At 41.1% G+C, this 15,365-nt stretch overlaps 1 pseudogene; it reads right to left on the bottom strand.

The window, feature by feature from the left end:
• Positions 1–12,147: 12,147 nt before the first annotated feature.
• On the bottom strand, positions 12,148–12,717 carry LOC147447212 (uncharacterized; annotated as a pseudogene).
• Positions 12,718–15,365: the final 2,648 nt, after the last annotated feature.

Raw genomic sequence — 15,365 nt, 5'->3', positions numbered from 1 at the left:
ACAAGTCCATGCGCATACCCATACTTCTCCTCTCGACGTGTCGAAAGGCGCTTCACGACAACTTCCCACAAAATTATGGTTTCATCATGAGATAAATTTTCAAACTTCATATATATTTTCAACAATGCAAAGCATACGTATAATATTTACAAACTCATGTCGAAGTGTGTCGTAGCTTCCACTCCCAAGATGTGACGCTCCTGCACACTCCAAACGTGCTCTGGCTGCACTCTCTGCTACTACTGAAATCTATTTGGGCTGTCTTGTGTCTCTCGTGCAATCCCCGTCCACTCCTCTACGTCCAACCATGCCGACTTGGGACTGCCGGCATTGTACCTGTCTCTCGCCTTTGACCGATGGTGTGACATTGTGGCCCTCGCCACGCCCAAAGTCCAAGCATTCGAGACTTCATCGTACCCCTCCACCGGCCTGTATTCTCTGCGAATGGCCTCGAGGATGTAACTCTTTCTTTCATCGTCGAGATTATCCCAAACCTCCATCACACATTGACCAAACTGAACCGTACAGAGCTGTCAAATCCTCTGTTGCATGGCATTTCCGACCCTATTCGCCACAATAGTCCCATCCCTGCTCTTGTACACCTTTCTAGGATCACGCTCGTGTGATCCCCAAGGTGACGTGGTGTGCCAATCGGTGAACTATCTACTGAAGAGAGTGGGGGATTCTCTCTTGGTGGTGTGGACGCATCGATAGAACCGCTACCACAGCAACCATCACCTCCACAACGACGCCTACCTCATCTCAAGGACAAACCACCGGTCGGTGTAGGGGGCACACTAGTCCTAGGCATGGGGGGCACACTCGGCTGAGGTTTGGGGCCGGTCGGTGTAGGGACCATGTAAGAACTAGGGATGCTAGACCATAGGATCCTCCTCCCAACCCCCCATTATATAGGCAGGATCCTAGCCCCTTGCCCTAGACGGATCCCCAGTCCACATTGTCTAGCCCGGCCCTTGGCCGTAGTCCATGACCGCCCTAGTCCTTAGGTTTGACCCTTGTCCTGACATTACTCCCCCCTTAAGGAAGAGTTTTCGTCCTCAAAAACACAAGTAGTAATATCTTCTTAAGAATACTGATTTGACGTCCCATATGTGGGCCAATTGTCTGTATGTCTGATAATTGGTGCAGTGAGGAGGTTCAATGAAACCAAGAGCAACATCTTGATTTTCAACATTGTTGTCCTTTTGCAACCACTTGTATCAAATTGGTAACTCAATTTGTAACTTACTTGAGTACTTGAAAGGAGTAACCACAACTAAAAGATGTCAAAAGACATAATCAACTTTCAGACTTTCGAAAGAGACTGGAAAATGCAAGAAAACCTTGGTGCCACTATCCCTGAAGTTGTGAGCCAGATTTACAACTCGCGTGAGCATCTTGAAAAGCTCAGAGCTATTGAGGGACATAATAGGGAGTGTCCTCATGTCAGACTTTTGAATAGTTTGGAACACAAAGAACTACATGTTCATCCCTAATGAACGTTACTTGCCAACATACTTTGTCAACGCACCTAGTAAGTCCTTGACTTATGAAACTATTGAAACAATATCCAACCTCACCACAACAGGTGTTCAAAGTTGAAAACCTTACGTAAGCAAATTCTAGAATCGGGAGAGAATCACCCATTGAGAAATGCGTTGTGCTAACATATTCTCTTAGCAGATCCTTTAGCAAAAAATACTTGTAAGCTGCCCATCCAACACGGGATGAATAGCAGCAGTAAGAGTGAGGTGCTTTTCCCCAACCACTTACAGACAGTCTTCCACAATTGTCGATAAACTATGACCCAATCATTATCCAGCCATATATTTGATACGGAGTGGAGACAACCAACTAGGTTGAAAGCAGGTTGGGCTGGAGAAGCTCATAGGGTTTAGACCATCCAACCACAGACACCCATCTTGAGCCAGTACCTTGTATGGCAGGGTGTAAACTCATAATAAAGCTGCATTAGAGATTGCACTTGTAGTATAGACAAGGTGTAGAATGAATAAAGTCCATTAATTTGCATGCCGGTCCAAATAAATCAATGTTAAACACTAGGGCCCATAACACCTAGTGTGCATGCATTTAACACAAAATTATTCAAACCACAATTCCATGACGAGACTTTCCACAATGCATTTGGGAAAGCCTGGTGACAAAAGTTGGACCATAACAGAATGTGACAACCCAGTCACACCTAGGTACCAACTATGAGACATTCTCATGAACGTAGCATATTTGGCTATATGTAGAAATGAACCTCTATTAAGGTGGTTTCACAGCACTTGTAATCGAAACAAGTCTGTACTTAGTACCCGACAATTTTTTGCCACTGAAATTGTTGCTGATACGGTGTGCTCCAAATGGTCGAATGAACGAATGCGACTAGCACGTAGGGACTTTGTTGCGACACATCATTAGGAATTAGGCACTAGTGTCAGTCCCAGAGACTCATATTCACCACATGTGGAATATGTCTCAAATAAGGATGGCAGAGAAAGCGACATCCATCAAGCACAAATTGTACTTGTGTGTGGAGGAAACTATGAACACTCCGCGACGCGAGTGAGAGGGTCCCTCATTATCATTGCTCCACACTGGCTAAACCAAACTCCTTGAGTTCCTAGACCATGTTGTATCCCATGTGACAACATATGACAAATCGAACCCAACAAGTGGGTTCATAACAACATAATGTATAGTGGACACTACGGCCCAAAATACTTTCTTCCAACATGCCCTTGGCATGGTCTGAAATATTCAAGCGTATTTAAATGACTTGAAAAAAACCAAGCAATGCATACTAAAAACTGGAATAACACCAAATCAATAGATGCGTACTTGGAGATTGAACTGAATGTTCACTTACCCGTATTCAAATACAAAGGAGCACGTCGTCCACCTGTTAAAAAAAACAAGCAACATTGCACTGGAAATCCTGGGTGTTGCCTTTGCAATCCAAACCTGTTGATTAGAATCTACGTAGGCAAACCCCTTGATAAGATCCTTTGTAGAAACTGCTCAACTTCATAGTCAACCGTGTACAAAATGATTGGAATCAACTTGAGAAGTTGAATTCGTCCGCTACCATGTGGTATATTGTGGACTTATTTCCTTGAAAGAATAACGAGAATAGATCAATTTGTGATCCTCCATGACTAGGGGGTGATTTAGCAATCACCCTCCGAGCCTTACCCCACAACTGTGCTGCCATAGACACTCGTAGTGTTATAGAGAGAGCAGGAGATCCACACAAGTGAAATGCCTAGCTCTTACGGACAGCCACGCTGTCTCAATTAATTGTTGCATCTATACGCCGTGTTATAGATCAGCCTATGCGAGTGTAAGTTCATTCAAAACTCAGCTCCATCATCGCACCAAAACATGTAGTGCATACGAAATACCCATATGTAATGGCAAGACTCTTGCTTGTCTATTAACGTCGATGAGGAGTCCCCTAGGTAGATCTGCTCAAGCTGGAGAACAGTCTCCCAAGGAATGCCAACAGGTGGGTCTTACCCAAGATCGGACAATGACTCTTAGCCAGTGTGTGTGGCTCATAGCCCTTATGGAAATTAGTGTTCAATTGATTGAACCGATGAAGACTAATTTAGATGGCATCTTGTCCAATTTCCATCTGAGCTAGAGCACCTTGGCTCAGGCTGACTCCCAAACAAAACATGTTCAAAAGATTCTTAAAAAGTTTTCATTATTATGCGAGAGAAATAAGAAAGAGAGAGAAGGAGAGCATGTTGGGCTGAGGAACTTTCCTTACGTTTCTAGAGTGTGTACCCAAGCTGTGTGCTCTTACGCATCTTATGCCTAACTTGCAACTTTCCTTAAGTTTCTAGAGTGTGTACCCAAGCTGTGTGCTCTTACGCACTTATGCCTAACATGCAGCTTATCCTATAAGCAGTCCACAGTTTGCTGGTATGACTGATCTCTCATCTAGAGAGGCAACAGAAAAACACAAAACACATCTTGACCCATCGATCTTGTAGGGGTCATGATTGTACGCGGGTGACTTAAGTAGGGCACTTTGCCTATGAAATAAGTCCTAGATTGAGGTGCCATTTAGTGTTGTTGTGTGGTGACAGCAACCAAAAATCATGTGCAACAATCTATCACTTATTGTCCTTGACAGAGTTGCGAGTGTGATAGCGGAAGCGTACTTTATACCACCTGGGTAGCATGCCTTGCATACAAAAGTGGAAGCCCGTGTCTATCGTACCAGTCATAAACATAAATGTTAACACCAGAAGTTCCTTTCACCGACCCACCCTAATGCACTGCTCTTGTATACATCTGATAATGTTGTCGGCTGATCGTATAAGCCGAGATTATGAAAGTGGTCGTACCAAAAATGATTGTATCATAAAGAAATTGGGACATAACACTACCCAATTCAAAAAATGGACAATACTCTGAAAAGCCACATGCACGTATGAAGACATATAGCTACTATGCCCGACACCAAAACTGGAGTTTATGTCGAATCACAAACTAATGCATCATGTTACGTTGTCGGACATGTGGACACTGCTTTTTTTGATGCGTTTCTAAGCAAATAAAGCATAATTTTTGACTTTGTGCACGTCGAAAGTTGGATTGTGATAGTCGCCACGTTGGTCATGACCAGATCTGTTCCTACAACCAAATTATCTTCTGCATGTTGGAACTCTTTGGTCATAACTGGTGGGTAGACAACCTCTTGGGTTTTCGGCAAGTTAGAAGTTGATTCTGGTGGCATATTATAAATTAATCGTGTGAGATTTTCCACTTGCGTAGCCAATATTTGGACCCGTACATCTAGCTTGAGAAATCGGGCCTCAAAAGTTTGCTAGTCTTGTCGAGTGACAAACTCCCTAGCATCCGGCAAGTTACTATCATCCTTCAGAATATCAAACACGCTCTGAGGAGGAGGTGTAGATACTCGCGGAGAGAAAGATAGACTGCCTGGGTATGCATCATCCATCCCTGTTGCCACGTGGGTACTCTCCGTTGAGAGTATCCGGCCACACGACATCCATAGGTGGAGCCGATTCCAGGTATTCAAAGTCAAACATATGTTGAGCATCGATTTCCATACTCATGGAAAAATGCGTTGTACGAAATAAAGAGAAAACAATACCTTGGAGTACCGATAAATTTGTAGCCGTACCGACGTAAAAACTTGTAGCAGAGGCTGGTAATGAACCATGCTAATTCCGCCGGCGATCGTAAAGAAGGTGAATTCCAAGCCGCGATAGAATTCGTGAAGAGTTGAAATTACCGAGAAACTTCAAATCGCTGACACAATTGAAGGTGTCAAGAATTTCGAGTGTCCCAAATAACTTGCTTGCATTGTATGCAGTCCGACAAGTTTCAAGTCGCCTTGAGCACCAGTACTACACTGGTCTTTGTATCTTGGATAAATTGAAGACGAGTTGAATTAATTTACGAAAAGACCATGTGTAGTATACGTAGCAGAATTTTTAGGTTTTGCTTGTTATTTCCCGGCCTGCCTGCGAGCCACGGACTGCCTTTGCCCCTCTCGGTATGCCGAGCTTTGCCCGAAGGTTCAGAAGAGGGAGGGGGGGTACCCTGTTGTGAGTACCAACCCCTAAATTTTCAAAAAATCGAGGTTGGCCACCAATTCTAAGGGTTGGGCGCCAACTGTGTGAAAAAAAAACGCATGCACAATCGATGGCGTCTTTGCAAGCAGCACGAGGGGCAACAACTCTTAGCCCGCCTTGGGTGTTGGTTGAAACCACCCGCCACAAGCATGTGAAATGCCCAGCAGGCCCGTGTGCATCTGGCAAGCCCGAGAGCGGGGGTTTTGGTGCAGGTCCGGTCACGGCCCTTTCTCCCTGCAAGCGGGGTTGCCCACCACGCAAGGTCTCTTCGAGGACACTCAAGGAGAGAGCTCCACGGCCTTGCCCTCATGCACATGCAAAAAGTGCTCCACGCCTTCCCAAAATTAGCTGGATCTGATACCAATGTAAAAAGTAGGGATGCTAGACCATAGGATCCTCCTCCCAACCCCCCATTATATAGGCGGGCTCCTAGCCCCTTGCCCTAGACAGATCCCATGTCCACACTGTCTAGCCCGGCCCCTGGCCATAGTCCATGACCGCCCTAGTCCTTAGGTTTGACCCTTGTCCTGACAGACCACACTAGTCCTAGGCATAGGGTCGACCATAGTAGGTCTAGAGGAACCTATTGCCCAAAGGTTCTTTGCCATCATGATCTGCTCTGGTGTGAACTGTGTCGAAAAGAGACCCATCTGCTCGGGTGACATGCCGGCCGGAGTGATAGGAAAACTAAAACTAGGAGAGTATGGCTCATCGTCATTGACCATGGCTACAGATACAGAAATAACACCCACAAAATACGTTAGTTTACAAAAAACGCTTAATCAATACAAATAACCACATAAACTAATCGCCAACACAAATGAATGAATCTAGAGTGTATTGTAGACTAATGAAAAGAGTTTTACAAAAGAGTTCCTATAAAAAATCATTAGTTAATCCCTCGTCTTCTATGAGATCTGATGCACCAAAGATGTCTATCTCAATCTGTACTTCTGCATCTTCATCATCAAACCCTACTTCTTTGTCGCTCTCCGCATTAGCTTCAGTATTTAACACTTCATCTCTAGGTTCATGCATATGCTCACCACTGACCTCCAGCTCAAAATCCAAACATATATCATCCGTCGGCCCTGCACTTTGTTGATGAATCACCTCCTTGACCTCAACATCCAATCCTTCACATACACTTGCTTTATTGATGGAGTAACTTGAACAACATAGAGCCAACGCGGTTTAGATAGATCATTTTCATCATTTTCTCTCCACAGTGGATCTAGTGTGAACACAAATTGTTCACAATGTTCCGGAAGTACGAATGTATCCCACGCATCTAGTGTCCACACCTGCCTAGAGTTCGCTTGAATCAATCCACTCTTGTCTTTGCGCACAGTTGCATTAGGGCCGCTTGTAATAAATTTGAACCACTTGACATCAAAGATAAAAATATCAAACTTTCTAAATCTGATCTTCAAGATGTCTTGGACGTAGCCAAAGTATTCAAGTTGGCTAGTCTTTGTGTTCTCATCCTTGACACTACTCCTACTTTCTTGGACAAAGCGTGCCCTAACACCACTGCCGAAAGTGACCCTTTGTTCGTCGATCTGTTGCACTCTGAAGTGTTTCCAATGCGACCACAAAGCTCCATATTTGTGATATTGCAGCCACAAAATTGAAACAGACTTAAAGTTATTAAAGTAACGATCTCATGTGGAGCTTGATAAGGAAGTTCTGAAAATATACATGCCAATCGCAACCCCTTGACATCTCCTCTTCCTTTTCAGTAATCAACACTCCATTCCTCTTTGCCTCTGAGATTGTTGCATCTAACCACCGCCCAGTTGGAAAGTCAGGCAATTTTTGAAGATGATTTGGAAAAGGAAGGTTTCTAGTGGCACGGTTGTGCTTGAATTGCAGGCGATCTTTCAAGCGTTGTTGCTTTTCCCCTTCTTACCTCTCTAGCCACTTTTGCATGATGTCTGAGTTGAGAAGACAAAATCTCGTAACATTTTCTCGCATTGTGATGTCCATCTTCCTAACGATGCCTTGTCCCTGTGGATCGTCCCCTATCACCTTTGCATTGACCTCAATAGTCCACATTTGAGGCATCTCTGAATCAATTGAGACCAAAAATTCACTGATGAGGACAAGAGACTCCTGTACAAGCCATCCTTCAGCCATGCTACCCTCGGGGCGAGCCCTTTGACGAATGAACCCCTTTAAAGTCTTCATAAATCTCTCCAAGAAGAACATCCACCTACTATGGACTATCCCAACAACTGCAACTTCATTGACCACATGCACAAGTACATGCATTTGGATGGTAAGAATGTTTGTTGGAATGTACTTCTCCACCATGCACACTGCTTCAATAGCATTTAAGCGTGCTGCATCGATATTGTCTTCTCTTATCTCTTTTGAGCTGATCTAGCGCACCAACTCACTGATTTTTGTAGATTGTTCTTCTAATGTCATCTGTCAAACAATACTTATGGAAATTGGTAAGATAAACTGTAAAAATTTGTGCCAATCGTGGGACTTTAGACCACTAAGATTGTCATCTCTCGTAAAAGCCATTTTTAAACATCGCATGCACCTAGTGGGAGTCTTGAATGAAGATATAGTCTTCTTTACTTGTTGCTCTTCTGCACGACTCAAAACCCATGGTCCTTTTGGTATAGCAAACTTCCCATTGGGTTTAAGTCGAGGCCACATATCTGGCATTCGACCCAGAGTCTGCAGGTCATCTCTTTGGGCCTTGCTCTCCCTTTTTCCAGTGATGGTTTTCCATATGATCTCCCCCACATTCTTGAGGATGTGCATTGGGTCGAGCAGATGATTAATAAGCTGGTCACTCCAATACAGGAGTTCATGGAAAATAAAAAGTATTTTCATTCCAGGTGGCATGAAATCTCCCCTCTCCAGCCACATGTTTTTCCAATCGCTCGCTTTCAGTGGATGCATGTCTTGTTTGCATATGGGTCCACGTAGCTCATGTCCTTCAGGAAAAAATCTACCATGCTCCTCGTAAATTGTCTTGCTCAAATTCTCAGAGCGATGGAAGCCAAGTTGAGGACCACATTTAGGACATGTATGATTGCCCTAGTAGCTCAAGCTTGAAACATCACAAAACTAAAATATAAAAGCGTCGGCATATCCAAGAATAACATGACGTGCGTGAGGGTTTCAAAGGCACTTACCTGAGCACTCACCGAAGTCTGGCCAATTGTGCATGGTCCACATGAGAATGCCTTGCACATGTACATTCCGTCGTCCAATTGGTTGGGACATATCAATCACATTGATTCCTGTCCACAAGATTTGGAGCTCCTCTATAAGTGGTTCTAGATAGACGTCCATGTTCTTTGCTTTGTACTTTCCTGGGACAATCAGTGACACAACAACAGAAGGCCCTTCTTGATAGCTAGCCATGGTGGAAGATTATAATTAACCAGACAAATAGGACACTTGCTCCACGACGAACTCCGTAATCTGAATGGGTTTACTCTGTCCATTTCCAGAACAAAGCGGATACATTGATGCTCATTCTTAAATGTAGGCCAACTTTTCTCTATGTGCTTCCATGCACGAGAGTCAGCAGGTACCCGCATCACATCATCTGTTGATCTAGTATTTGAGTGCCATGTCATCAAAAGCGGCTATGTACTTGCACCTAAACACACTCTTTATTCTTGGAATGATAGGAAAGTGTTGAAGGACCTTTGTAGGGATAAATTCTCTTTGTGTGTCCTCTCTATATCTGTTTGATCCACAATTGGGACACTGTTCCAAATTTTCATACTCATTGCAAAAAATTATACAATCATTAGGACATGCATGTATTTCGTGTTAATTCAGGCCCAAATTAGTAAGAAGATTTTTAGCGACTGGACGGGTAGGGGGCATATGATTCCCTTCTGGCAAGATTTCCTCGTTGAGCAACCTGTCGTTACATAAACAAGTCAGCTCCTTGATCACATTATTGAACTGTAATTTTCACTTTATCATGCTTAGGATCCAATGTATTTACCTGAGGTTGGTCCGTAGTATTGCATTGAATGTTGTCGTCTTCTATGTTTTGAATGATCGGATCCATGTCAAAGAATGCGTCTAACATCTGCTCCATCTCTACTTCTTGAAATGCCACATCAGGTATTGGTTGGGAGGATTCAGTCAATGGCTGTTTGTTTGAAAATCGTCTTCTCTGGGATGAAGTTGGAGCAATATCTACTAGTATCTCTCTCCCTCTTTCTCTCTCTCTCAGGTATTCTCCCCTTTGTGTATGCTTCTGCATCGTTGACTTTGACATGATATGAGAGCATTGTGCTCCTTGATCATGGGAGAGAATCGGCACGAAGGAGAGATTGGTTGTAGATCGGCATTTTTTGCTCCCTTGCTACATGTTTGACCATGATGCCTAAAGGAGTCCCCATCGACAGTGTTTTGAAACTCTAGGAGCGACGTCCTTGTTGATGCCATATCTTTCTCTAGGAATTGCATTTTAATATGAAACCTGCTAGTGGAACTTGACGGGGGTAGTGATAACTGCATCATTTGGAGACACTGCCAACAAGGGAAACTTCACTAATTAGAGCATTTAAGACCATATTAGGTAAAGTGGGAAAATCCCAATTCCCAGATTGCACAACTTTCAATATATCATGTACAAGGTGTTGACGTTGTACTAGACTAAACATTTGAAAGAAACATTGGCCACAAAAAATTATGGTTTTGGGTGGTTGCACCATCAAGAGACTAGTACATTGATTCCATTGTCATTTTTTATACTCTATTGTCCTACCTATAACTTATCTTAATATGGAGACATTGGTTTGAAGGCCCACAACTTGTTCAAGCTAAGGTCAAATGGAGTACCTGAATTTTTAGTTCAAGGTCCACCACTTGTACAAGCTAGCACCCATTGAGAAATAAATCACTTGTGCATGACATCAAAGCAACACACACCTCTAATCTAGAAATTATTCACTTAAGGTACGAGCCATTTATAAAATGTGTAGCACATGTCAATTGCAACATAGGACGGCTACTTTAAAGGTGCATTTGTCTAGGATAGGCTATGGAGGAATGCAAAGTCCACTTCTTATCTAAGCTACAATTAGTGAAAGGGTAAGCAAATTAATGTGTTTACATAAAAATTTCTCTAAGTACTTCTCCATTGCAACATAGAAGGTTTAATTTGAAGTTCACGAAATTAGGCTAAAAACATATACAATGAAATAAATACTACCCACAAGAAAACATTAAATATGTTAGTTTATACCAAATTGGATAAGTTAACGTCCAAAATCATCGAATTATGCCTAGACCCTAATAAAGATATGCATGCATACATTGACATCTCATACCTGCACTTAGACTCCATGGTTTTCCTCTGGGCATATTTTAGTTTCCAAAACTCTCTTACATGGAGGATGTAAAATAACCATTCTTGATTCAAACATTTTTCTCCACAAACAAGGTCTCTCACACAATTCAAAGTCCATGATTTCTTTTCTCCTAATGCAAACAATTAGACTTCATATTTTTCCTTTCAAAGACTTGTAGGTTCTAAAACTCTTTTATATGAAGGACACAAAATTTTTAGGCAAACATACACATACGTGCCAAGACCAAGATATTTCTTGCACATCCATGAATTCTCCATTCCATACTTGTAAGGTTTATTTTGATATCAAACATAAGTTTCTCCTAGTTACAAATGGATGCAACCTTGAAATGGAATGATATAGAATTGAACACCATATTGGTGAATTTGGGAATTTCTCAATTCCCACTTTCAAAACAGTCTTAAGATTTGATCGTATGGCCAAATCTTAGCCAAAATTTTGAGAGCATGGCTTCGTAGACCTTTTCAAGTACTACCTTGTGGATGTATTTGGTCTTCAAAAACAGTCCAAGATCTGTCCATATGGCCAATCTTCAAGACATTGGTGATTCCCAAATTGGCTCTAAAGTCTCAAACTCTCTAACTTATGAGAATATTGCTAAAGAAAAAAAATAATTTTTTTTCATGATGAAACACAACCATAATCTAGTAAAATCAGTCCCCAAAAACAAGGTGCAATCTAGAACTACATTGAAATCTCCTTTGACTTGAATACACTCTAGTAATATAGTGAAGCCCCCCTTAGACTAGGGTACAGTTCATCGACACATTTTTGTTCTAAATCGGGATGCTCTATCATTACATTGGATTCTTATTTTAATTGGATACACTCTAGTAATACATGGAAGTCCTCTTAGAGTAGAGTGCACTCCATTACAATTCCCTTAGAGCAGAGCACGATCCATCACATAGAATTCTCCTTATAATAGCATACAGTGGAGTAATACGTGGAAGTCCCCTTAATAATTTTCTTTATAATAGGATACCCTGTAGAATACATGCAAGTCCCCTTAGAGTAGGGTGCACTCCATGCAAGTGTTCATCAAATTGACACATCTTTGTTAAAAAATAACCTTTGAATTATATAGTAATACAAATACACATCATACTAAAAGGACATCATCTGGCCATAAAAAGGATCATTGTCAACCTTCTTTAATGTTATCGCCTTGACACGTACACATGGAGGACATGAGTTGTCTCAAGATCACTATACTGATTTACAATTGTGTTACAAGTATAATCTCTCTTGTCTTTTGCATACAACCATCCAAGTAACCATGGAATAATCGTTTCTTGCAAGAATCTTTGAAGCTGCTCAGGTGTTTGCCTCCACATCTTTGGAAATATAAGATATGTTCCTAGCATATTCCACATCATCCTATATGGACTATCATCAAATATCAAGGTATTCTTTGCATCCAAGTCCTCAAACATCTTCCAAATATCGCTCAAGTTTTTATGATAAACCCTTCTAAATCCTAACATGATGTTTGGATTTTGGCAACACTTGTTACTCATAAAGATCTTGAACTTTCTATAATGCTCTAGGAAACATTTTTATGTGATGTCCTGCACTCTTGTTAGGTTATAGAAACTCCATATCCACAGCTCAAAGTATTCACTACAGAAATCCAAAAACATTTCTACATCTAGGCGCACCGCATGATAAACTTCATCTTTGTCCTCCACAAGATGCATGTGTTGAGCCCAAGATGGCATAGAATCTCCATGTTTTGTTTCAACTGTCTTCAAAAGCAGTCCTTGAAGGTCCAAAACAAGCACTCTTTTGATATTCTTGACAGCAAGTGGTAGGTGACAAGGAGGTGATTGATATATACGACAAGGCCTTGGATGAGGTTGGTTGGGTGCTTCAAAAACATTCTTCAAATCATGTCTACAGATAGTCGACCCACTTTCTTGTAGTGATGACTCTCCAATTGAAAAACAAGAAATTTATTATGTTTCAAAGAATACAAATAGTTTCTACATTTTCTACACTATGGTATTATTAGATACCAAAGTCCATCTTCAACTTACTCATTGCTATAAACAAATCCCAATTGAAAACCTTAGAAATCTTCACCATTTCTCCAAGCTATGATTCTTTGAAGCATGAAGAAAAGTAAGGTCTACCACCTGGCTAGGCTAGGCTCCACTATGAATGGAAGAAAGGTAAGATCTACCATAGATCGAAAATAGGCTTGATGATGAGGGGTCTCTTGTTTCAAGGTCTACCACTTGTCCAAGCTACACTTCATACAATATAGTGGTGGATAGCTAGACTCGATTGGGAATGGGAGAAAAGGTGCAAGGTCCACCACCTGTCCAACCTCTTAGGCTCTTTCTTAAATGTTTTCCCTCTCACTGCATGGAGGACTTGTGATATGTTTCCCATGAGGGGATTTACCAAAAGGTCCACCACCTGTCCAAGCTTGCTCCATGGAATAGCTAGAGATATTTGTTTTGAGATCTGCAAGAAGAAACAAAACGAAAAATTTGATACCATGCACATGTATATTCAAGTATGTGAAACAAGGTTCAAGTCATAAAAGGTACCTTAGGGGTGTGTTTTATTTAGCCTTAGAAGATTGTTCTCAGCTTTGACCTTGTTTATATAAGCCTTTGCAATGGTTGCCCTCAATGGCCCCTTTTTAGTACATCCCAATTGCCTAGCTAGATTCATCAATTGTTGTGCCTTCATGCTTTCAACAGTTGTACCTTCCTTTTCTAGTATCTCTTGTATCTGGGCTTGTTTGATGTCATTGTTGTCAGTTTTTTCACGTGCTCGATTGTGTTTGCCTTCAAGGATAGCTTCACCTTTGTCATATTTTGTAGGAGTTTTTCTTCTTTTAAAGAACACCTTGGCTGACCAAGCATCATTTTTATGCTTCCAGTTCTCTTTGATTTCTTTATATTCACTCTCATTTTTCAATGCTGGCTGTCCGTAACGATTAGAGGCAATGAAATTCCGCACATCCCTTGTCTCATGCAGCTCAAACAAGTAGGGAAGCAACTCCTCCAAGAGCATATTGTCAACCAGTTTTTCACCATCAAATTGGGTTGGAAAAATACAATTGTTTGCAAGGGAAATGCATCCCTTGTAAGGAGAGTCATCAATAAGCATTGTTCTTCGTGGGTCACATTCATACCTCATGGAAATTTTAGCTAGAGGCTTGAACATTGCCTCAATGGTTGGATTGTCGGGTCTAAATAATTTATTGCTTTGACAAGTGTAGCAACCTTCTTGATTCCAAATTGCAAAGAAAGGCAATGTACCTTTTGCTAAGCTCTCTAGTGCTTTAAGAATTTGAAGCACATTGTTCCTAGTAGCTGTCGACCAAATTGCAACATTAAACCTCTGTAATATAGTCTTCAAGAATTGGATGCAACCTCGCCTAAGTATAATATATCTTTTTGGATCTAGTTGCACTGACTGGTGGTGTGAGGATGGCTGAGGGGAACATTTCAGTAGCATACCATTTCCAAAATAATTATGAGTATGGACTTCTCAACATCTGCACTAGAGGAAGTAACAACAAATGGAAATAGCTCTTGAGCAGACGTTTTGGTCTCTTTTGAAGTAGGTTGTATTGTTGGAGTAGGCATTTCTTTATTCTCACTGTTGCAAGCTTGATCAAAGGTGTACATCACCAGACTTTGGTATAGATGTATCATCCACCTTGGGCATGTCAAAAATAATAGAATCAAGGGGTTCAACAATTGTGGACTCAACCATAGTGACTTTATCTATCCCAATTTGCGAATCTAAAAAACACAAATAACATTGGTTTCTCAATAATCACTAGAATTTAAATCACCGATTGTAAACATGTGGAAGTTGAAATTAGGAGTTTATTCAAGGTAAAATCAATATTATAATCCTTGCAACTATTGGTACACAAGGCAACACTAATCTACTACAGTCTTTTGTGACAAACTTGTACACCCTACACTTTAATAAAAATTAGTACTTAAGTGAATACTAAATGCCACATAAAGTTAACAACATTGATTTACTTGATTGAGATTTGATCCATTATAAGTCATATTAACACATGTAATTAAGACTTCTATCCATATAAATACTTGAAAACATCAAATAAAGTCATAGTCAACACACTATGTGTCTCCTCATTCAAGTTGACCAATAGTCTCAACACATGCATAGCCATAACCTCTTGATTTAATGTCTAAAGATAAGCCTTTATCCAAAGGTGTTAATTTTGGATGAAATATATATCTACATTTTGGACACTCGTACAATGAGAGGTATTTTTGTAATCCAACACGTTTCCTTTTTTTACAAATTTACAAATCTATGCTTAGTAAATCTCTCTCTTCTTCTATATTCAATTCTTCTCTCAATAGAGACCTTT

This window comes from Adiantum capillus-veneris, chromosome 11 (genome assembly GCF_014529385.1).
Source record: "Adiantum capillus-veneris isolate H3 chromosome 11, ASM1452938v2, whole genome shotgun sequence".
NCBI lineage: Eukaryota > Viridiplantae > Streptophyta > Polypodiopsida > Polypodiales > Pteridaceae > Adiantum > Adiantum capillus-veneris.
The sequence above is the reverse complement of the archived record's forward strand: the minus strand, read 5'-3'. Positions and strand labels throughout refer to the sequence as shown.